We start from the raw sequence: 23523 nt of genomic DNA, 5'->3' as shown, positions 1-23523 counted from the left end.
CTCTGCTATTTCTTTGTATTTCATTTCATATTAGAAATCACATTTAAATTGATGACCCATTTTCTGTACTCACGGATGGTGTAAGCCTCGTCAATAATCCATAGACACACTTTTGCAGGGGATTATAAACTACCATTTTCCCAAAGTTTTGATTGGGAATGATGCTGAACTGGGCACATGACGTCATAGCATTTGCCAATATGTAAACAAACAGCGCAAGGATCAGCTGGTGTCCGCCTAAAAAAATAAGGTAAAATCTCTTCCTAAGCTTGTTAGCCTTGAAATAAAGTGATTATATATTTTGTATGTGTTGGTGGATAGGTCGATCATGTGAGGGCAGTCCATGCAACATGAGAGCAAATATTTATTTGGTAATATGTATCAACGCTGTTTTCCGAAAATGTCAGGGGACTGTACTAACTGCAATCCTGGCACTCTGCCTGGAGGCAGCAGCTCACAGAATGCCATCCATTCCTGTGTGTCTTATGCGTGCCACTGGGGACTCACATTTGAGATTGTGGGAGAACCCCTGGGTTTGAGTTTTGTTCTTTTAACTTGCTAGCAGGAGAGTGTTGGACAAGTCAGTTAGCCTTTCTGGGTATCCGTTTCTGTGTTTCCAAAATGCTGTGTCAAATAATTTGGAGTATGTGTGAGCACTTTGCAAGCTCTAAAAGCATTACCCAAATGCTCAACGCTTTACTCCCTTTCAAGGTGTAGATAAAGGGAGGGAGGGAAAAGAGACTGTCAATTTGAATCCCATGCCCTTGTGTACACATCATTTAAAAATGGATAACCTGTTGTGTTAAAATCATTAAAAGGATTGAATATTATAATTATACCTCTGACTTGCTGTGAACTCATTTATTGCAGCATTTAATCTTGTGTGGTGCGACAGAAGGGATTTAAAATATGTATCTTCGGTGGATTTTTCAAAGCTGATGCAGTTGTTCCCGCAATGTTCTGTGAGAAAAAGAGCATCTGAAGGAAAAACGGATGTCGAGCGCTCTGTGCTTTCAAAGGCAAGAGTGTTTCTTGCTAGGTCAGTGGGAGCAGGTAACTGCGAAATAAACAATGCTTTGCTTCGTTAGCACAGATTTAGTCTTGTCTCCACAGAAACCTGGAGTCTTCAAATACACGGCCTCCTCTCTGAAATTTACTTACATACATGTCAAACATTATTTGTAAGGGGATTGGGAGAACGCTCTCCAGCTAAAATTCTAGAGACCATAACATCTCTATCCTGACGCTGTTTCTTTCCCCACATTCTACGTTTTATGGTGAAGACTTACGGAGAGATGGCCCCGGACCGCGCAGAGCAAAAATTTTAAGACCCAAGACTTGAACCCTCTGCCTGTGGAGGCAAGGCTTTTGCTGAGTTGTAAATTCAAGGTCTTACACATTAACAAGAAAATGTGTGTGGCACTAATGTGACTCGTGGGGGTGCAGGGCAGAAAGTGCACGACTCCTTGGGCCTTGGCCCTGGAGGCTCTGCTCGCGGCGAGGCTGCTGTGATCACAGAGCTGGGGGGCTCGTCCGGAGGGCACCGGGGACCACACTCTTCAACTGTCACCAGGTCCCTTTGCTTTCCTTTGCAGGACGTTTTAGCCTCCTGGGGAGTAAACCTTGAACTGAGTCCGGTTTCTGGTTTTTATCCTCCTTGATCCGGGACCCAGACGCTGGTCTGCTCTCCTGCAGGTGCTTGAAGTTCACTCTTTAAAGGGGGCATGGAAAGAATTCCTGGAAATATGTCCCTTCCCTTCCGCCGTCTCCTGCTTGCAGCAGATGTGTGTCGGAGGCAAGTCAATTTCTGCTTTTACTCTGATATACATTTTCCAGTTCAGATGGATCGCTGAAGCCACACATAGTTTTTCAAGGGCGTATTTCTTTTAACAGCAGAAGTAATTCATTTTCGTAAAACATGAGCAGGGAACCTGAGGGCTGAGGAAAAAAATTCTAGCTGGATGTTTTCCTTCATTTAGGCTGGGGATTTCTAGAAATATGGACCTATGGCTGACCTTCTCATTTTAAATGGCGTCATTGTTACTTACTTATTCAAATATGCGGACGGTGGTGTGGATGGCAGGGTAATATTTTTATTGGCGTGAAAACAGAGAGCTCTGAGATATATTTAGCTCTATTTTACTGCTTATTATTTCTACATGGCCTGTGTCCCCTCTTAACCATAAAGAAGCAATCAAGTGGGAAAAAAAAAAACAAAAGCCTTCTCTCTCCGTAGTTTTAAGGACAGTCAATTCAACTCTAACCTTTATTCACGATCCAACAGGTATAGTGCACGAGGTTGAGAAAGACTGAAGGGAAAATGTGAAAAGCACAGAAACCGTGGTCTCAGGTTAAAAAGCTTCAGCGACTTCCCTTTGTACAAATAATGAAATTGGACTCTCTCAACGTGGCCCAAGCCGCTCGCCATCTGGACTCTGCCTTTGTCTCCAGCAACGGCTATTCTCACTCTTGTCCTTGCTCTCCACACGCTAGACCCACTGGCCCCCTTCCCTTTGCACGAACGCGCCAGGCCCTTACGCAGCTGGGTTTGCTCACATGCTGATCCCAGTGTGCAAATTCCTCCACTCTTTCTGCAGGCAGCTTCCTGTCTTTTCGAGTTCGGTGTTAACGCAACGCGGGGATTTCCCAGCTAGCATCTGAATGCACTTCTACCCTTGTCTTCACTGTTGCGTTTTGAGTTTTCTCCACTGTCCTTACAGCTCTGTCGATCTCTGTGTTAGTGTTATGGTCCGTCAACTCTGTTGTGTTCCTTCTCTCTGAGAGGTTGTACCCTGTAGTGGTTCAGAGCACACGGTAGGTTCAAATTCTCGCATGACTGCCTACCAGTCCTACCATTTATTTCTTCTGCCTCGGTTTCTTCATCCGTAAAGTGGGGCTAATAAACCCCCCCCCCAATCTTTTTTAACAGCCCATAGTAATTTTGCTATTTTTTTAAGCATTGCAATGAAGACATTAAATTATACATTCATGTGGCGTGTGTGGTCATGGAATTATGAAATAATACTTCTAGAGTGATGTGCCGACAAAGTTGAAATTTTTCTCATTGAGTAAGATGCAGATTTCCGGTTAGGTAACTGGTTTGCAAATGGTTTGAAATGAGCAAAGGGTCCGTAAAGAGGTTATTTCACAAAAATCAAAAAAGGCAATTACGTTTTCACACGGATAAGTTAATGTCCAAACCTGTGGACCCGGAGTACCGAAAATACTTTTCGATGACAGAACTGGGTTTTTGCAAGCAACAGCAACTTTACATAAACACTTCCTGATACGTGTATTGACGTAACATTGCGTGAAGGTGAGCAGTTTCGTGTTAAAGAGCTACGGAATGGATGTGGTGTTCGCTGCTCACTTCACATTACAATTTGCACTCATCTACCTCCCCCGGTTTATTAAGAGCTCAGACAAGCACATTATTTGGATATTAATTTCTCAAAATTTAAACTAAGTGAATTTCTTTTGACTAATTCTTTTCCAAATCCTGGAAGCACATAAAAATCCTAACGCAAGGGGCGCCTGGGTGGCGCAGTCGGTTGAGCGTCCGACTTCGGCTCAGGTCACGATCTCGCGGTCCGTGAGTTCGAGCCCCACGTCGGGCTCTGGGCTGATGGCTCGGAGCCTGGAGCCTGTTTCCGATTCTGTGTCTCCCTCTCTCTCTGCCCCTCCCCCGTTCATGCTCTGTCTCTCTCTGTCCCAAAAATAAAAAATAAACGTTGAAAAAAAAAATTTAAAAAATCCTAACGCAAAGTATTCTGCAAAGAGGTGGAGATTACTGGGTTAATATACACAAATTATTTACAACAATATTTCGTGTGCAAAAAGACCTCAACAAGTCGAGCTGTTATTATCACATGATTGGCTACATGACACTCCAGTGTCATGAACAAGGTGTGGCACATCTTGGCTACTCACTGAAATCTGTAAAATGAATGAACAAACGAATGAATGAATGAATGAATGAATGAATACATGAGTCACAAACAAGGGATCAATCCATAGAACTCAGGCTTGACGATCCGTGCTCCTGGGTGCTAGGTACTTTCTACCATGTTTTTTTGTGAGTTGTGAAACTGAGTTTCACATCAGTTTCCCAACTAACAAACAATATGTTCAGACTAGATGACTCCAAATCCCTTCCAACCTAAATCTTTTATGATTTGGGCACCTAAGTGGCTCAGTCGGTTAAGCATCCGACTTCAGCTCGGGTCATGATAATTATGGTTCGTGAATTCGAGCCCCGCGTCAGGCTCTGTGCTGACAGTTCAGAGCCTGGAACCTGCTTCGGATTCTGTGTCTCCCTCTCTCTCTGCCCCTCCCCTGCTCATGCTCTGTCTCTGTCTCTGTCTCTGTCTCTTTCTCAAAAGTAAACATTAGAAAATTTAAATATGTTATGATTCTGCATTAGTCACGTGAGCCATGAATTGAACGTTTTGCTTTCCTTAGAATTTAAGAATTCTCTAAAAAGATAAAGCATCCCTCCTGCCCCAATCTTTCTGGATCTCTAAAGGATTTCTGATTATCTGGAGTCTACCCTAGGCACAGACAGAACTCCACCTGATTCAGTCCACTTGAAGAGTAGTCTTCTGGAATTTTCTAAGGATTGTATAAGACCACAGCACACAAAAAATGAAAGAAATTAATATTTTTCAAGTGACTATTACATTACAGTTCCCATCGAGGGTCCCTTGCATATAGTTTATAATTTAATGCAACAACCCTACAGTGTAAGTACATTTAATGCCCATTTTACAGATGACGAAACAGACATGGATCAAGCAATTTGCTGGTGCTGGAACGTGAGTCAAACCCCCTTTGGAATCTGTGTTTTGTTCTGTTCTTTTTTAATGTTTATTTATTTTGGAGAGAGAGAGAGAGACACATACACACAGAATCCCAAGCAGACTCCAGGCTCTGAGCTGTCAGCACAGATCCTGACATGAGGCCTGAACCCACAAACCGCAAGGTCATGACCCGAGCCAAAGGTGGTCGCTCAACCGACTGAGCCACCCAGGCGCCCCCCCTGTTATTGTATTTTAAAATTGAAGTGTAATTGACATATAGCATTCTATTAGTTTCAGGTGTGCAACATCATGATTGCATATATGTTATTGTTATACTCACGAAATTCTTTTCCTTGTGATAAGAACTTTTAGGTCTACCCTTTAGAAACTTTTAAATATACAAGACTGTATTATTGACCATAGTCACCATACTGTATATTACATTATTATTATTTTAGATTCCACATGTAAGTGAGGTTATATAGTATGTGTCTTTCTCTGTCTGACTTATTTCACTGTGCACAATACCTTCAAGGTCTTTCCATGTAACTAGTGGCAAGATTTTCTTTTTTCTATGGAAGAAAAATATGTGAGTGTGTGTATATGGCACATTCTCTTCATTCATCCACCCGTCCACTGATGGCTACTTAGATGGTTTCCATGTCTTGGCTATTGCACATCTGCGATGAACTTGGGGGTGCAGATACCTCCTCAACATAGTGATTTTGTGTCCTTTGAATGCATTTCCAGAAGTGGAATTGCTGGATGATATGGTCGTTCTATTTGCAATTTTCTTGAGGAAACTCCATACTGTTTTCCACGGTGGCTGCACCAATTTACATTCCCACCAGCAGTGCACAAGGATTCACTTCTGTCCACATCCTTGTTGACCCCAGTTTTCTTCCTTTTTGATAATAGATAGCCATCCCCACAGGTGTAAAGTCATATCTCATTGTGGTTTTGATCTCTATTTCCCTGATGATGAGTGAGGTTGAGCATGTTTTCATGCGTCTGTTGGCCATCTGGATGCCTCCTTTGGAAACATATCTATTCATATCCTCTGCCCATAATGTAATTGGATTGTTTGTTTTTTGCTCTTGAGTTGGATGAGTTCTTTATATATTTTGGATATTATTCCCTTATGAGATGTGTCAGGTGGAAAAATCTTCTCCCACTCTGTAGGTTGCCTTTTCATTTCTTTTTTACTGGTTTCCTTTCCTTAGAAAAAACTGGAAGTTTGATGTTATTTCATTGGTTTACTTTTGCTTTTGTTGCCTTTGCTTTTGGTGTTAAATCCAAAAAAATCATCGCCAAGACAGATGTCCTGGAGCTCCCTGTCTATGTTTTCTTCCAGGAGTTCTATGGTTTCAGGTCTTAAATTCCAGTCTTTGATTCATTTTGAGCTGATTTTTGTGTGTCCTGTAAGCTAGTGACCGAGTTTCATTCTTTGGCATGTGGCTGTCCAGCCTCCCCAGCGCGATTTACCAAAGAAGCTGTCCTTTTTTCCTTGTGCATTTTTGGTTTCTTTGTCATAAATTAATTGACCATGTATGTACGGGTTTATTTCTGGACACTCTATTCTGTTCCACTGATCTCTGTGTCTGATTTGTGCCAATACCTACTGTTTTCATGACCACAGCTTTGTAGAACTTTTCGAAATGAGGAAGTGTGGTCTTTTTTCTCAAGATTGCTATGGCTGTTCGTGGTCTTTTGTGGTTCCATTCAAATATTAGGCTGTTTGTTCTATTCCTGCAAAAAAAAAAAATGCCATTGGGATTTTGATAGCATTGGCATTAAATCTATAGATCGCTTTGGGGCGGTGTGCTAGAAATATTAATTCTTCTAATTACCGAACCCTGAATATCTTTCCATTTATTTGTGTCATCTTTCATTTCTTTCATCACTGTTGTATTGTTTTTGATACACAGGTCTTTCACCTCCTCGTTTAAATGGAATCTGTTTTAGAATGAACAACTGAGCAAGAAATGATAGCAATGAAGGAGTGGGCTAAATAATGTGTTTCCTTAAAGAGAACAGTTTATGTAAGTGTGTTTTCAAAGAGAAGCAGAGCATCCCTTTGCATGGAGTTCGGTAATTCTCTGTTCAGGTCTTTACCTTAGCTTCAACCACACTCCTCCCTTTCAGATGATTTTTGAGACTCTTACCAGATTTTCTCTATCTAGGAGTTCCATCTGTAAAGCACCAGAGAATGTAATTTGAGCAAACACTTAGATATTCTTACATACACTATAACTTGAGATCCATTAATCTAGTCTTTTAGGTTCTTCCATTATTTTTTCCTACACTCCCCATTGTCCAGTCTGGCTGTACTTCCCAATTTACTCAGCTCTGTGTTTGTCCTTTGTCCTTTTGTTTTGTCTTCTCAAAAAATGTTGGATCCAAATGTTGTCTTGTTTTTACACCTGAGCTCATGGGTGTTGTTAGAGGAATTGCCAGGTGGGCAGATGGAACCCTCCCATGAACTGTGCTCATCAACCCAGATGGATTCTCAGGAATCATTGAACTCATCCCTCATCTTTTCTGTTCCGTTGTCCACACATTTTTCATACAGATACATTTTTATCCTCTTAAAGCCTCCTCCTTTCTGCCTCCCTCTTCTTTTCTGAACACGCTGTGCTCACTTGTGACCTTGGATCTTGGCCCACAACTCTCGCTCCGTCTGAAGGTCCAGCCCTCTTCCTCCTTTCCTGGCCTGTAGCTACTTACATGAGACGTTCCCTTTAAATGTTCCCTCTGTAGGGAATCGTTCTGGAGTTCCTCAGGCGGACCCAACCGCCCTGTCCTTTGAGACACTGTGAAGATTTCTATTATAGCACCACATGTATCGCCCAATGTGGGACCTTTAAAAAGTGAAAAGGTGCTAGCAAAAATGACATTATCTAGCATGTATAAATTAGGACTGTCCTGAGAACATTGGAATGTGTGGTCTCTCTGTGTATAATTCATATATATGTTTACCTGACTGTCTTCTCCCATTCGTGTCTTCATCAACAGTGCTGTTTTTACCTTTTTACCCCCAACTCCAAGCATCGTCCCTGGCCCCTCATCTCTGGTTGGCTGAGTGAAGGTTGGGTCTGTAAAAAGCTCCAAAGAACAAAAGGCATCAGGGCCCGGGCACCCCTTGAGGCTGGCAGGGAGGTTTTCTCAGTTTCTGTTCCTCTGTCTTCCTGCTCCTCACTTCTTCCCTGGAACATTATTCCTTCTGTTTATTCTTCATCTTCTGCTTTTGTTCTTTGCTCTTAAGCTGGAGACCAGGAGTTGGAAAAGATACGACCAGCGATAGCTCTTAAATGTCAAAAAAAACATTCCTTTCCTGAGGGCTTTCATAACATCGAATATTTTTGTTACTTTTGTTCTCCTTCAGCAAATATTTTAGAAGAAGATCAAAGATATTTTCCCCATAATTGCTGTACCTAAACATACTTTTTTTTTTCTGTGCTCGCTTTGAAGGAAAACTGGCCAAAAATACGCTGTTAATCTTGGTCTCCTAATGCAAGCTCAGTGACTAGATATAAAATAACTTGAAGTGTTGACCATGTTCTTCTCTCTTCTCATGTCACTGTACTCTCAGCCATCCACCAGTGTAGCATGTGATGAGTCCTGAGGATAGGATGCTGTGGTACATGCCAGGGATTCAGAGATGAGTGAGACATAGACTCTGTCCACAATGACGCAAGTAGTTGCCTCCGAGGGTTTAAACCACTCACTTCAACTGCTTCCTTCATCTCACCCTTCCCCCCCGCACGTTAGAACATATCCATCAGCTGGAACATTTGCCAAACATTTCTTTGGGAACTGACATAAAACTCATGGCAATAACTAATAAGGTCAGCATTAGTTTAGATAGAGGTTGAGGTGCTCTGACAAAAAGGCTACAAAAGATAATGGTTGACTGGCGATGGGTGGGGGTCTACGAGGGGGGAGCAGGGAAGGATTCCAAAGGCGCACCTGGAACCTTGGAGGGATGATGGATTTCTTCATGAGTGTCACTGTGGCGATGGCTTCACAGGTGAATGTATAGATTAAAACATACCAAATTGCATAGTCTAAGTATGTGCGGATTATTGTATGTCAAATATACGTCAATAAATCTGTTAAAAATATTGTAGCTCAGATAAGATGGGGGTTTATTTCCCTCATATACATGTTTGCTCTACGTAGTCTGTCATAGACACACAGAGACCTGAGGTCACTCAGGAACCCAGATTCCCTCCATCTTGTTGTTTCTTCGTCTTCCTGGAATGTTGTCCTCACCTGCATAGTCTGTGTTGGTTTTCTGCTGTGCCTTCTGACCTCCTTCATGAGGAGAAAAAGGCACACATCAGGGGAAGTGCGTGGTCTTCAATCAGAGATAATGTGGAAGATGCACGCATCCCTTCTACTCATCTTTCTTCTCCCGAATTTAATCATAAAGCCACAGACACCTGTCTGTGAGGGAAATTAGGAAATTTGGATCCTAACCAGATGACTTTGTGCCCAAGGAGAGCTCTACTAGAAAGGAGGAGAGTGAGAAGGAGGTTTGACGAAGCAACTAGCCCTGTGCGCAGTGACCTTATTTATTGAGCGTGTACTCTGTATGGGGCCCTGTGTTCACTGCCCTAATATATTAGCTAATTTGTTCTTCTCAGTTCTTCTGCGAGAAAGATGGGACCATTTGACCTACGTAAAAGGTGGAGTTCATCTGATTCTGCTTGCATTTGCTCCATATATTTTTAAAAATTTGGGGGGCACTTGGGTGGCTCAGTCGGTTAAGCTCCCGACTCTTGTTTTCAGCTCAGGTTGTGATCTCACAGTCGTGATATCGAGCCCCACGTCGGGCTGTGCACTGACAGCATGGAGCCCGGTGGTATTCTCTCTCTCCAGCTCTATACCCCTCCCCCCCTCTCAAAATAAATAAAAAAATTTTTTTTAAGTTTTATTAAAAGTGTTTAAACTAAAGAAAATAGTTTACTCATGTCTCCTACTTCTCACGCCTCCTCTTGCAACAATCAATCTGTTCCCTGTATCTATGAATTTGGTTTGGTGTATTTTTTTTTAGATTCTGCATATAAGATCATACGGTATTTGCCTTGTTCAGTCTGACTTATTTCACTTAGCATAATGCCCTCAAGGTCCATCCATGTTGTCACAAATGGAGAGATTTTATTATTTTGTATATATGCCACAATGTCTTTATCCATTCACTCATTGATGGACACCTAGGTCATTTCCATGTCTTGGTTATTGTAAATAATGCTGCAGTGAACATGGGGGTGCATGCATACTTTCAAATTATCATTTTTTGTTTTCTTTGGATAAAATCACAGAAGTAGAACTGCTTGATCATACAGTAGTTCTAGTTTTAAGTTTTTGAAGAAACTCCATAATGCTTTCCATAGTGGCCGCACCGATATACATTACCGCTAATGGTCCATAAATGTTCCCTTTTATCCACATCTTCAGCACTACTTGGTTTTCTTGTCTTTTTGATAACAGTCCTTCTAACAGGTGAGGTGATATCTCCGTGGTTTTGATTAGTACTTTCCTGATGATTAATGATGTTGAACATCTTTTCTTATACCTGCTGGTCATCACTATGTCCTTATTGGAAATATGGCTATTCAGACCTTCTGACCATTTTTTAACCAGTTTTTTTTTTTGTTTGTTTTCACCTCTTTGCTATCGAGTCACATGCATTCTTTCATATTTTGGATTTTAGCCATTTATCAGCTATATAATCTGCAATTATTTTCTCCCATTCAGTAGGTGGCCTTTTCATTTTTTTTTGGTAGTTTCCTTTGCTGAGCAGAAGCTGAAAGTTTGACGTAGTCCCACTTGTTTCTTTTTGCTTTTGTTGCTTTGGATTGAAAAAGTATCACCAAGACGTATGTTACGGGCCTTACCGCCTATGTTTTCTTCTAGGAGTTTTATGGTTTCAGGTCTTACATTTGAATCAATTCATTTTAAGTTGACTTTTGCATATGGTGTAAGACAGTGGTCCAGTTTCATTCTTCTGCACGTGGCTGTCCAGTTTTCCCAACCCCACTGTATATTTTTGGCTTCTTTGTCGTAAATATTGACCGTATACATGTGGGTTTATTTCTGGGCTCTCTCCTCTGTTCTGTTGGTCTATTTATCTGTTTAATGCCAATACCATTCTGCTTTAAGTATTGTAGTTTTGTAGCATTGTTTGAAATGAGTGTGATGCAACCAGCTTTGTTTCTCTTCCGTAAGTTTGCTTTGGCTATTTGGTTAATTTTCACTTTAATTGGGATTTTATAGAGGAAAATTCTTACCTGTTAGATCAGTGGTTGGTGATTTTTTTTTCTATAAAGGATAAATAGTAAATCTTTTACCTTCGCAGCATGTAAGGTCTCTGTCACAAATACTCAAATCTACCATTACAGTGTAAAAGGGTCCATAGACAATATGTAAGTGAATGAGGATCGCTGTGTTTCAGTAAAAAATTATTTTCAAAAACAAGGGCTGGGCCAGATTTGGCTCCCAAGAAGTAGTTCCCAATGCCTAGATAAATAGGAATTTTGGTGCAGTGCAGGATATGCTAGGGCACACTGGTATTTTGGCCACACCTCGTGCACAATGAGAATGATTTTTTTTTCAAAAAAATTTTTTTAACGTTTTTTTTTATTTTTGAGACAGAGAGAGACAGAGCATGAGCAGGGGAGGGGCAGAGAGAGAGGGAGACACAGAATCAGAAGCAGGCTCCAGGCTCTGAGCTGTCAGCATAGAACCCGATGTGGAGCTTGAACTCATGGAGTATGAGATCATGACCTGAGCTGAAGGCAGACACTCAACCAACTGAGCCACCCAGGTGCCCCGAGAATGACTTTTATCTACATGTGTTGCCACCTTGATTTACTGCTGACCCAGGGACACAGAGCTATAACCTGCATCACAGCCATTGCCCTGAACCAAAGACCTTAACTCTGAAATTTTATTATTTATTTATTTAATGTTTATTTCTTTTTGAGAGAGAGACAAAGGCAGAGCACAAGCAGGGAAGGGGCAGAGAGAGAGAGAGGGAGACACAGAATCTGAAGCAGGTCCCAGGTTCTGAGCTGTCAGCACAGAGCCTGACACGAGACTTGAACTCACGAACTGTGAGATCATGACTTGGGCAGAAGTCGGACCCTTAACCAACTGAGCCACCCAAGTGTGCCAACTCTCACATTGTAAACTCAATTTCTAGCTTGGAAACATTCCCAAGCAAAACCTGTTAAGTCTTTTTCTCTACATATCAAGAAATGATTGTGAAAAACTGAACCTCCCAAGAGGTTGAGATCATGTGACTTACTTTTCTATTTTCATCCGACACCATCCCTTCCAGCACATTCTAGGCTCTATGCCTTGTTTCTTCATTAGGTCTTCAACAGTCTGTGTCTTCTGATACTTCCCCCAGCCCATTAATATTCCCATTGCTTCAAATTTGAAGACTCTTTCTCTCCTCTCTGCTTGGTCAATCCCCATCCATCTTTTAAGGGCATGGGGCAAATGGTACCTCTGTTCTGAAGCTTCTCTGACTGACCCTCCTCCCACCTGCAACAACATATTATTCTTGTCTTATCTTTACTCCTAAAGAATGTCTTACACCATCATGGAGTTATCTGTGCGCGTGTCTGTCCTCTGGTGAAGAACAAATACCCTGACGAGCAGAACTGTGGGTGTTCATTTTCCTGTGTTGTGCATCCGGGATGGTGTGGGGGGGTCACAGCAAACACAACAGGTGAACGAATGATCTGTTCTAGTGGCATGGGTGCAAAAACATCATTAACCTTATGAATTCTAGACGAATTGCTATGCTTTATTAAGATATGTTAAAATGACTCAAGGATTAATAAAAGAGAGGATGAACTGGCCACTTCCCCTTTCGGTTCACAAACGAAAATGATAAGTGGTAAATTTAGAAATTTTTTTCATATTCTAATTCTAATTCTTTTGCCTGGCCATTTAAAAACCACCAATGGTTGCTCATTCTCCCTCAAAATGAGAGCCAAAATGTTTCGCACATTGGCTGCACATTATTGTTACCTGGGAAACTCTAAAAAGATGCTCGCGCTTGGGGGGCGCCTGGGTGGCTCAGGTGGTTAAGCGTCCCACTCTCGGTTTCGGTTCAGGTCATGATCTCACAGTTTGTAGGATCGAGCCCTGTGTCAGGCTCTGCATTGACAGTGTGGAGCCTGATTGGGATTCTCCCTCTCTCTCTCTCTCTGCCCCTCCCCCACTTATGATGTCTCTCTGAAAATAAATAAACTTAAAAGAAAAAAAAAAAAAGATGCTCATGCTTGGACTCCAACCCAGACCAATGAAATCAAGATCTCTGTGATGGAGAGACAAGAATCGGAATGCTTTGACTCTCATTGGTGATCACAATATACGCAGTCCACGCTATGACCCACAGTGAGAGTTCTCTCCCTTAGTTATTTTGCACGGTAAAAGGTTTCATGTTAACTCAAATGCAGTGGGAAGTAACATGACCTACCTTACATATTATAAGGATCAGTGCAGATGGTAGACAGGGAAGAGTGGAAGATAAGTGGACCAGTTAGGAGGCCATCGATATAGGAAGTTATCGTAACACTCCTTGATTCTAGACGGGAAAAAAATGTGTCCTGCCTAATTTTTAGTTACTCACGTATTTCGTCTGATGACAATAACACATTTTGAGAGCATTCTAGTAAATTGCTGTTATATTGTGCACATATGTCACATTTGCCATGCCATAGATCCCCTTTTAATTATTGAAGGAGTTCATGCATGCTAAGCATCAGAAGCGTTATATAATTATGTCTGACGTGCACACACCTCACACGTGTAATCTGAGACAGCCACTGCCTTATAAACTTTTATGGTGCATTTTAAGGCATGTAAAATTTAATATGATTTTGAATAATCACTTTCACTTAAATTTCAGCAGTTAACACGCACACAAATTAAAGTTTATTAAGAAGGTAAATGCCTAATGAGCAGAAGGGCAAAAAACAATGGTGCTGAATTAAGAAAGAAGAATTTTTATTACACATTTCATTATGTTCGGTGCACTGTGTGATTTCTGCACAGCGATGCTTACGACTGGTTCTCCCAATTCTTAAAAGCCTGCCAAGATGTGTCATGGAGCTGCGTCTTGTGTTTCTCTCCCGATCTAAACGATCCTAATTGGAACATTCCTCTAATGGGAACGTCAACATGGGCCATATGGATGTCCCACCCATTGTTCACCAACCAGATGTCTCCTGAGCACCTACTATCATTAACAAAATTAGCCCAGTCTCTTCCATAAGAGAAAATAGAATCTGAAAGATCCACTGTCTGGTAAATTCATGCATTCATTAAATATTCATTGAACTTCTGCAATATTCGAGGTATGTCTCTAAGAGTTTGGAAACTTAAAATGGAGTCTGGCATGAACACACATGCAGAAAACCAGTTCTGAAGTCACATGTGATAGGGAGTTAGAGCAAGTATCTGAATCAGCAGCCCCTAGTCAAAATTGTTATTTATCAGAAGGCATGAACATATCAAGTGCTTTGAGAGTATAGAGGAGAGGGCAATTATATCAGCTGGAGGTGTGTGTGGGGTAGGGGCGGGGTTGGGAAGCACTGTGAGAAGGTGAAGTGATCAGTTGTGGACCCGGAAGGATGAGCAGGATTGTGTATCCAGAAATAAGAGGGGTATCTTCCTTCTAACGCTGCCATGAGCAAAGGCAGGACGCAGCACAGCCCAGAATTAAAGCAGAATTGTGTGTGACTCTCACAAACATTGTGTGACTCAAAAAGCAGTCCTATTTCCTCAAAGGCTCAGTGCTTTCACTTGAGAAATACATCTACTAGGAGTGACAGTTTTCTTGGAAGGTTTGGCACTGTAGGAAAAGGGACTCTGATATCAAAACAGCCATTCCCCCACACAAGATATGTTTAAAATCAACAAAAGCCAGCTCGTTTGCCCCTAAATTATTACTTGACAAGTACAGACTGGCTTCATGTTAGTTGTTAACCAGACCTCATAATTTTGACACAGGGAGGGTTATTTTCTTGTGTGTGAGTGTGTGTGTGTGTGTGTGTGTGTGTGTGTGTGTGTGTGTGCGGTTCTTGTCCTTTTTTATATCTGAGTACTCTTCAATATTGCATTTATCCCAAGGTAGTCTTCTGTTTGTCCCTGTGCTGTGTGGCCAGCCCGGGCAGCGTCAGTGAAGCAGAGGAGTGCAGAGTTGATGGGAGGACCACGTGGAACCTCACGGAAACAGACAATCATAAGGCCACCCTTCCGCAGTGTGTTCTGTGGGAGGCGCTCTCCAGAGAACCTGTCACCCACGCACACAGTTACTGCTGCCCTAGCCAGGTGAGGTAAATACTGTCCTCTGTCTCTTCTGCAAAAAAGAATATCGAAACTCAGGCCACTCTAATGTCTTTCTGAAGGTCACATAGTTAGGGTATGACTAAGCTGCTGCTCAAACCCAGGTCCACCAAAAGCAAATACTCATCTCCACAACACCCTGCTGTTTCTCCTCAGAGTTCAGACCCTGTGCAAGGCTCCACTCATTTGCCTCAATCCGTCTTCAGGCTTCAGTAGGAACAGTGCCCAGCTTCCCTAATGGGCACAAGACTTTTTAAACAGCCATTGTCGTTCTGTCTGAATTTAGTTCTCTCTCAAGAACCAGGCCTACGCAGGCAGTCTTGAGGGCCAAGGAGGCATTGGGAAGAAGCCAAAACTCATCCAACAAAGGAGGCCATGAGTAAATCAACATACTGATGGCCTGGGTGTGTGTGCCGTGCAGTATTCCAGCAGAATTCCACAGGAGCAACCGAATGGAACTCCGGAACAGAGCAGTCCCTGCAAGGCGAGATCTGAGGGCTGAGGGGAGGGTGCAGGGCGCATCCCTGGAAGCGTGACAGCAGTGGAATGCTGGACAAACAGTGGTTGCCAGAAGTCATCGATCCTTGTGGAAAGAGCTTTCACACTTCTGGCACTCCCTTTCTCTGGGCCCGAAACAGCAGTCTTCCAAGTGGCAAAACGGGTTCGTAAGAGGACATTAATAAGGAGACATGAGAGGACAAGACACGAAGTCATCATGGCCACAGAGAAAGGAGAGCTGGGGTTGGAGTTGGAACAAGGTCTGGAAGGGCAGGATCACAGGGGACTGTGCTGAGGTCGTGGCCAGCGGCCTCTCCATCCAAATGCCCAGCCTTACTGAGTCATGGCGTCTTGGCCCGGTGTGCACAGGACGGGCATCTGGTGAGCATTTCTGCTGTGCCGTTTCTTCAGCTTCTGCTTGCCTGGTTATCATGCAGTGTGATCACTCTTTATGTCAAGAACCAATGTAAACCAGTCCAGTCAGGGCCTCACCACTCACGATCAATTTCTAAAGAAGCTTAAAAGGCTTTAGAGACAACACAATTAAGGGAAGAATATTTGCTGTTAAAAAAAAAAAAAAGAGTCAAATTTGTCATTAGGAAAATATTTTAGACTCTGAGGTCAGTTTGGCAGAAGAATAATCACCAAGACATCAGCATTTCCACGTCAAAGAGACTCCAGTTCATGAAGGAAGGACTGGCCCAATTCTGCACTGCCATTTTAGTTAATGGAGCTCACAACTGTCTATGACTGTAGGGAGGTCAATTCTAAACTCGTGTGACACTAAAAAAAATTAATAAATAACGATAAAAATGTTTTTCAGGGGTGCCTGGGTGGATCAGTCGGTTGGGTGTCTGACTTCAGCTCCGGTCATGATCTCACAGTCTGTGAGTTCAAGCCCTGCGTCGGGCTCTGTGCTGATGCCTCGGAGCCTGGAGCCTGCTTCCGATTCTGTGTCTCCCTCTCTCTCTGCCCCTCCCCCGCTCATGCTCTGTCTCTCTCTCTGTGTCAAAAATAAATAAATATTTTAAAAAATTTAATGTTTTTCAAATTCCTAGAAAATAATATTCTACACCCCAAAATTGTTTTTAGTAAAATATTAGTGAACATACAACACTAACATATTCGTATGCAATAACTAAATGAAGGAAATGTTTTTACGTGTGTATGCAATACCAGCATTTTCATATGCAATACCTAAATAAAAGAAGTGTTTTATGTGTTTGAGATTGTAAGTGGGCTACCACAAAAGGCTATTCCTGTCTTTTATTTTTAGAATGAGAGCAATTTTTTTTTAATAAAGTTTATTTGTGCATTGAGAGAGAGCATGAGCAGGGAAGGGGCAGAGAGAGAGACAGAGATAGAATCTGAAGCAGGCTCCAGTCTATGAGCTGTCAGCACAGAGCCCTATGTGGGGCTCGAACCCACAAGCCATGAGATCGTGACCTGAGCTGAAGTCAGACGCTCAACCGACTGAGCCACCCAGGTGCCCCAGAACAAGAGCAATTTTTTAAAATTTTTTTTTTAATTTTTTTTTTCAACGTTTATTTATTTTTGGGACAGAGAGAGACAGAGCATGAACGGGGGAGGGGCAGAGAGAGAGGGAGACACAGAATTGGAAACAGGCTCCAGGCTCTGAGCCATCAGCCCAGAGCCCGACGCGGGGCTCGAACTCACGGACCGCGAGATCGTGCCCTGGCTGAAGTCGGACGCCAACCCACTGCGCCACCCAGGCGCCCCTTTTAAATTTTTTTTTTAATGTTTATTTATTTTTGAGACAGAGAGAGACAGAGCATGAATGGGGGAGGGTCAGAGAGAGGGAAACACAGGATCTGACGCAGGCTCCAGGCTCTGAGCTGTCAGCAGAGAGCCCGATGCGGGACTCAAACTCACGGACCGCGAGATCATGACCTGAGCCGAAGTCAACCGCTTAACTGACTGAGCCACCCAGGCGCCCCAAGAGCAATTTTTTTAAATAGAGTCTATTTATGGATTGAGAAAAAGCATGAGCAGGGGAGGGGCAGAGAGAGAGAGAGAGAGAGACAATCCCAAGCAGGCTCCGTGCTGTCAGCGTGGAGCCTGCCACAAGGCTTGATCCCATGACCATGAGATCAAGACCTGACAGGAAATGAAGAGCCAGATGGTTAATGGAATGAGCCACCCAGGTGCCCAAGGCTCTCCTTTCTAAGAAGATACAAGGAGAATGATTTAAATTTGAAGTTCATTTAAGTGGACAAACTTGGAGGCAATGACTTGCACTACGCTTAACACATGCTGATTATGTTGCTATGACCGCAGTTTTTGCCATACTACATTTCGTGTAAAATAATTATTTCTTGATAGCATCTTAATAACTTTTAGTATGACTCCATGAGTTATTGGATCTCCTTGTAGGAAAAACTCCGTCATTATTTTTTCTTTGTAAGAACACATAAGTTAATCTTAAATGCATTCACTTCATTCTAGAAGTTTAACAGTTTCAAAGTGTAGTGATCTTAGAGACGGGGCGATACAATAGGAAACAAGGCACAGACTTTGGTCTCAGGGTTTACGACATAGAGGCAAGGAAAGAAGACAAAGAAGTCACTGTATGTGCTGCGCATCTAGCATAACGGACTCATCTAAATCTGACTGGAAAGAGTAGGCCTGGCTATCAGGGATCCTTTAAGATCAATGCGCTAAGAAGTAGAATGGTTTGGGTAGGAAAAATGCGCTACCATTTTGGGCGCCTGGGTGCTACATAGGACAAATCTACTTATTCATCAGTTAATAATGGCTTTATATTTCTGACCAGCATCTCCCAGTTTGATGATGGAGGCACACTACCTCCTGCCTTTGCCAGCCCTTAGGAGAGGCTTACGTCCTGCTCCGGGGAGCTCTGGACTGGAGTGGTGGTGAGCTGCAGGTGCACGGAAAGGTGCTACCCACATCTGCTCCTCCTTCTCTGCTCTTCTTCTAGGTTGGTATTTAGTTGGAATTTTTGTGAGAAATGATATGGGGTGTGGCAGGGGCATGGTAGCTCTCAGGGGCTGTCACATAAACACTGGTGAGCCACTGTTTTTACACCAAATTGGTCTATATTTTCTTTGCGTACATTGCCCATGAAACAACATCTATGCATTTGAAATTACAACAGATGAGAATTCTCTACATTTGATTATTATCAGATGTAGTAATCAATCCATATGGCAGGGAGATACACTCTACTCTCTGCTTAAGAATTATTTCTAGAAAGTTATATTATAGAGAGGGGAAAGCCAAAATAGAAAATACGTAGATAAAAATAAATAGCGTGGAAGCAATATTAGTGTTTGTTCCAGTCAAAGTGCTTGTAATAATAATGAGAAATACCAGTGACAAATAATGCATGCGAAGCTATTTCGTGTTTGTGTCTAATTGTTGTCAGGGCCGTGTAACTCGTTGATAATGGGAAACTGGTATCAGACACTCAGATAGTTCTGCCACTGTTTATATTTGATCCTTAAGGTCGAACAATCTCTGTCTTATGATTAAACAAGAGAATATTTCTAAATGACGTTCCTTAAAAAATGGTCAAAAGGCCTATATGCAAAATGGGCCCATCTGAAGTATGAGACTGTCAAAACAAATTCTTCCAGGAGGGATAAGAATACATGCATGATTTAGCTTGATAAAAATCTAAAAGTTGTTCAAAGTTATTATCCTTCAAGTGAAAGAATTTATGAAAAATGCAAAACCAGAGGACGGTAATTGGAATAAATTAATTCAATTTGATTCAAATTATATATTAAATATGCATTACGTGCTCAGTGCTGAGCTCATCGTGTCAACATTTCTCTCTGTCCTTTATGTAGATGGTTTCATTTAAAAAGGTCCTACTTCTTTACAGATTTACAAAAGCAGGAGGCATTGAAAGGCTGAATTTATTATTTAAAGTCATGAAGACACTCGGTTTAATTGTGGGCAAATATACTGAATAAGAGGACAATATAATAATAGTAATAATCAGAATCATCACCTCGACCACCATCATCATCATCACCATCATCACCATCATCATCACCATCATCATCACCATCATCATCATCACCATCATCATGATCACCATCACCATCATCATCACCATCACCATCACCATCACCATCACCATCACCAACACCATCATCATCATCATCACCATCATCATCACCATCACCATCATCACCATCATCATCACCATCACCATCATCACCATCATCACCACCACCACCATCATCATCCCCACCATCACCGTCACCATCATCAGCATCAGCATCATCATATAACAAATTGGAACTTTTCCTAGTAATGCAGTTTCCCATTACTGTTATGGACACAGGTAAACCCAAACGAATGTGTCTGCATTCAGGAAACACAAAAACATCAGGACTCAAGGGTCTACCACTGAGGCAAAAATGCCCTGGCAGAGATCATTTTTTCCTCTTTACTACATTATGCACCACATACTTCGTTACCACATTCTGTTTCCTTTTTTTGTTACCAAAGGAGAGTTGACACACAATGTTACATTGCTGATAGATGTACAGCGTAGTGATTCCTCCAGTTCCATTTGAATGTTGTGCTGTGCTCACCACAAGTGTAGCCAACATCTGTCACCGTGCAACACTATCTGCGACACTGTGACCGTTTTGCCTATGCTGTGCCTTTTATTCTCATGATTGATTCATTCTATCCCTGGGAGTTTATACCTCCACCTTTTCATTACTACATTATTAATGCAGTCTCTTTAACTGGAACATCATACTTTTTGGTTTAGGATGTGTTTTGTTGCATTTGTGGCTATTGACAATCCCAGGGGAACCTATTCCGTGGGCTGCTAGACAGTTCAAGAAGGTTAAAAGCCAGGTAGAGATGGGGGTAGGCAACAAAGAGCAAGAACAGGGCAAAGAAAATGGTTCAAGCCGATCGGTATGGGGTCCGAGTTTAATTTTATTGCCACCTTTCTTGTAGTGCTCAGGAATCTGGGCCTTATTTGAAGGTGGTTGTAGATTTGGCCATTGGATGAGTAATTGCTACTATTCCCTATGAAAATCTGTTTCTGAAATTAATGGTATCGCTTGCCACGAGACGTAGATAGTTCTTAAAACCTTTGCAGAAATAAAACTTAGGTAATTTGACATTAACTATAGTGAGTTTCCTGCCTGAGCCTCTAGTTTAATATGGAGGCCTTAAGAATGGGCCAATGTTTTCCAAGAAAATATGCATTGCTATACTTCATCAATTAGTCTGACAAATCATTTAGCACCTCCTCTGGGCCAGGCACCAAGCCAGGCCCTGAAATTGGGTGGTGGGTGGAGCAGATATGCCGCTCTCTTGGAATTAAAGTCAGCCCTTAGATCCTGATTAAATGTTCTTGTGCCGTGTTATTCAGAGGCCCATAGTTTGCATCTATTTCCTCCCATTCATGTTACAATTCCTTTCTACAGAATTCTGGACTTTACACAGTCTATTTTACCATTGGTTTTCTGTCAACCAAGTTGCTTCAAAAAAGTTTATTTGGGAGAATACACAGGCTACTCACGAAATGAAACTAATAGGGCATGGTTGAATTTTCCAAACCTCAGTGGAAAATTACACTGAGTGTACCCTGAATTCTACTTCTGAGTTTATTTCCCAGACTGATCTATAAGCTCTGCTGAAAGGCAGACTAACTTACTTATGGATCAATAATAAAGTTCAGGAAAGATGGATGTTAATGAAATGGCTGAATATGAAACACTCTAGAAACTTCAGTAATGCTTGCTGTAAAGTTGAATAAAAATATCATATTTGGTGGCAAAATATATAAGCAAAAGGAATTGACACAGAATACATTTTTAGGTATTCGTTATAAGCTGCAGATTTTGACCTAGCATTTGAAGTCAGTCACTTCTTAGAAATAATCTTCCAACAGATTTTATGACTGTTACAAAATAGAATATATACATAAAACCACCAAGAGCACCCACATCTTTGCCTTTTGCAGGATATTAGTATGGTATCTTGACATAGATAAGTCTTGAAAATGCCTAATGCATCCAAAAGCCCTCCCGCTTAGTGGGGATATTCACAGTGAGACCGATGAAGAAATTGGCATATCCAGATGAAGCATAGTTGGGTGGCGTTCACCCGTGAACCCTAGATCATTTCTCTGCTCTTTTGCAGGCTATTCCTGTGAGCAACAGGGCTCAAGCCCGTAGGAGACACCACAGAAAATGCTTTAAAGTTATCGAACCAAAGGGTGAAACAGTTGAGATTTTTTTTCCAGCTTTCCATCTGTCATTGATTTGATGGCTGCTTGCGAGGACATTAATTTTCTGGCGCTTCTGGCTTGCTCTGCGTGTCGGCCACGTGTGCTCCCTCAGCCAGAAAAATAAAACTAGCCCTTATGTGATTGCAGTAAGAAAACTTGATCTTTTAGAGGTGAATTCTGAGGGGATACGAACACTGAAACCACAACATCTACTACGGAGGCACATACCTGAAATACGTCTGTCATGAGACGGATTCAAGCTGGCGGGCCCGGGTTTGAATGCTGATTTGCTACGTAATCTTGATTAAAGCTCGTAAATTTTTATAGCCTCGGTGTCTTCATCTATAAACAAAAACAATGCCTCCATTAAAGGACACTTGTACAGATTAGATGGGGCTATGAATGTACAGATTAACACAGAACTAAGCGCTTATGACAGCCTAATGACTAGAAACTTGTTGTTCAGTGAAGTATTTACTAAGTATGTACTATGTGCCAAGCCCGTGGTAGATGTTAGAGACGGAGATGAATAAAACAAATGCAAAACCTCATGTAGCTGTGTTCCACTGGGAGAGATACATAATATTATATGGATAAAGAAGGTGGAGTTTAGAGACGCAGTGACTTGCCCAAGGTCGCGCGGCAATGAACCCCGAAAACGGGGATGCAGAATCAGCTCTAACTCTGATGCATGTGCATTTTTGTAATGCGTAGTACCACCTGCCCAACACACCTGTTAAGAGTAAGATGGTTATAAGGCATGTGTCAAAGTGGGGTCCATGCAGAAAGTGAGGTCTCTGGAACGAGTCATTAGAGGGCTTGCTTGCCTGGTGACTGGAGGGAGGGGGAGGTGGGGACTTCATGCACATCCTTGCAGCTAATGACTGCTGCGTGGTTGGCTTAGAATTTGGAGGAGTAAGACTATTTGGCAGAAGATACACAAAGTTAAAGGAGAGACGCCATTTTCTGTTAAGCAGAAGAGACGCCAGCTGGGTATTTTCTCCAGATGCTATTCCTTGAAAACAGAGTACATACAAGTAGCTGGAAACAGCAGTCACCCTTTCCAGGGCACCCTGCTGGATGGGCTGAGCTGGCACAGAAACGGGACATTTTCAAAGAAACGTAGTTTTATTATCTTCAAATATATCTGTTACTGCTAGGAACAGGTGAATAGGTGAGGGAAAGAATGTGACATAGGGAAAGATAAAATTCAGCCGAAAACCATGCTTTTAGTTTCTATCGCTTTGCGATCTTGGGCGTGTTTCTTTCACCACTTTGATCCTTAGTGTTCTGTAGCATTGAGATTATATTTGAAATCACATGTATTTCATAAAGCCGTTATAGAGGCTAACCTTGATAATATGTACGTTACCTAGATCTCCAGCAGCTTGGTTAAAAATGAAGTCAAGTAAACATTAATAGAACTTTTGCTAATTCCGTATTTTCCTGCCAATTTTCTGAATTCTTTAAGTGGTGTCTTTCTATCAGTTTTTGCATCATTCGAAGTTGCCACGTGCTCCAGGCTTCGGTCCCCTAAAACCGCACAGATGTCTCTGGCCTCAACCACTCGGAGAACTCTCTGGATCTCGTAATATCCTTGCAGTG

The 23523-nt window shown here is 42.1% G+C and overlaps 1 long non-coding RNA gene across 1 annotated transcript; it reads left to right on the top strand.

Moving 5' to 3' along the window:
* The first annotated feature begins 14958 nt into the window (after nt 1-14958).
* On the top strand, nt 14959-22469 carry LOC147577005 (uncharacterized). The gene is made up of 3 exons (XR_015240604.1): nt 14959-15155; nt 18463-18627; nt 21831-22469. It is a non-coding gene; the product is annotated as an uncharacterized LOC147577005 (long non-coding RNA).
* Nucleotides 22470-23523: the final 1054 nt, after the last annotated feature.

This window comes from Puma concolor, chromosome D1 (genome assembly GCF_028749965.1).
Source record: "Puma concolor isolate L17-30 chromosome D1, mPumCon1.1.hap2, whole genome shotgun sequence".
In the NCBI taxonomy this organism is placed as follows: Eukaryota; Metazoa; Chordata; class Mammalia; order Carnivora; family Felidae; genus Puma; species Puma concolor.
This window is presented reverse-complemented; position numbering and strand designations above follow the sequence as displayed.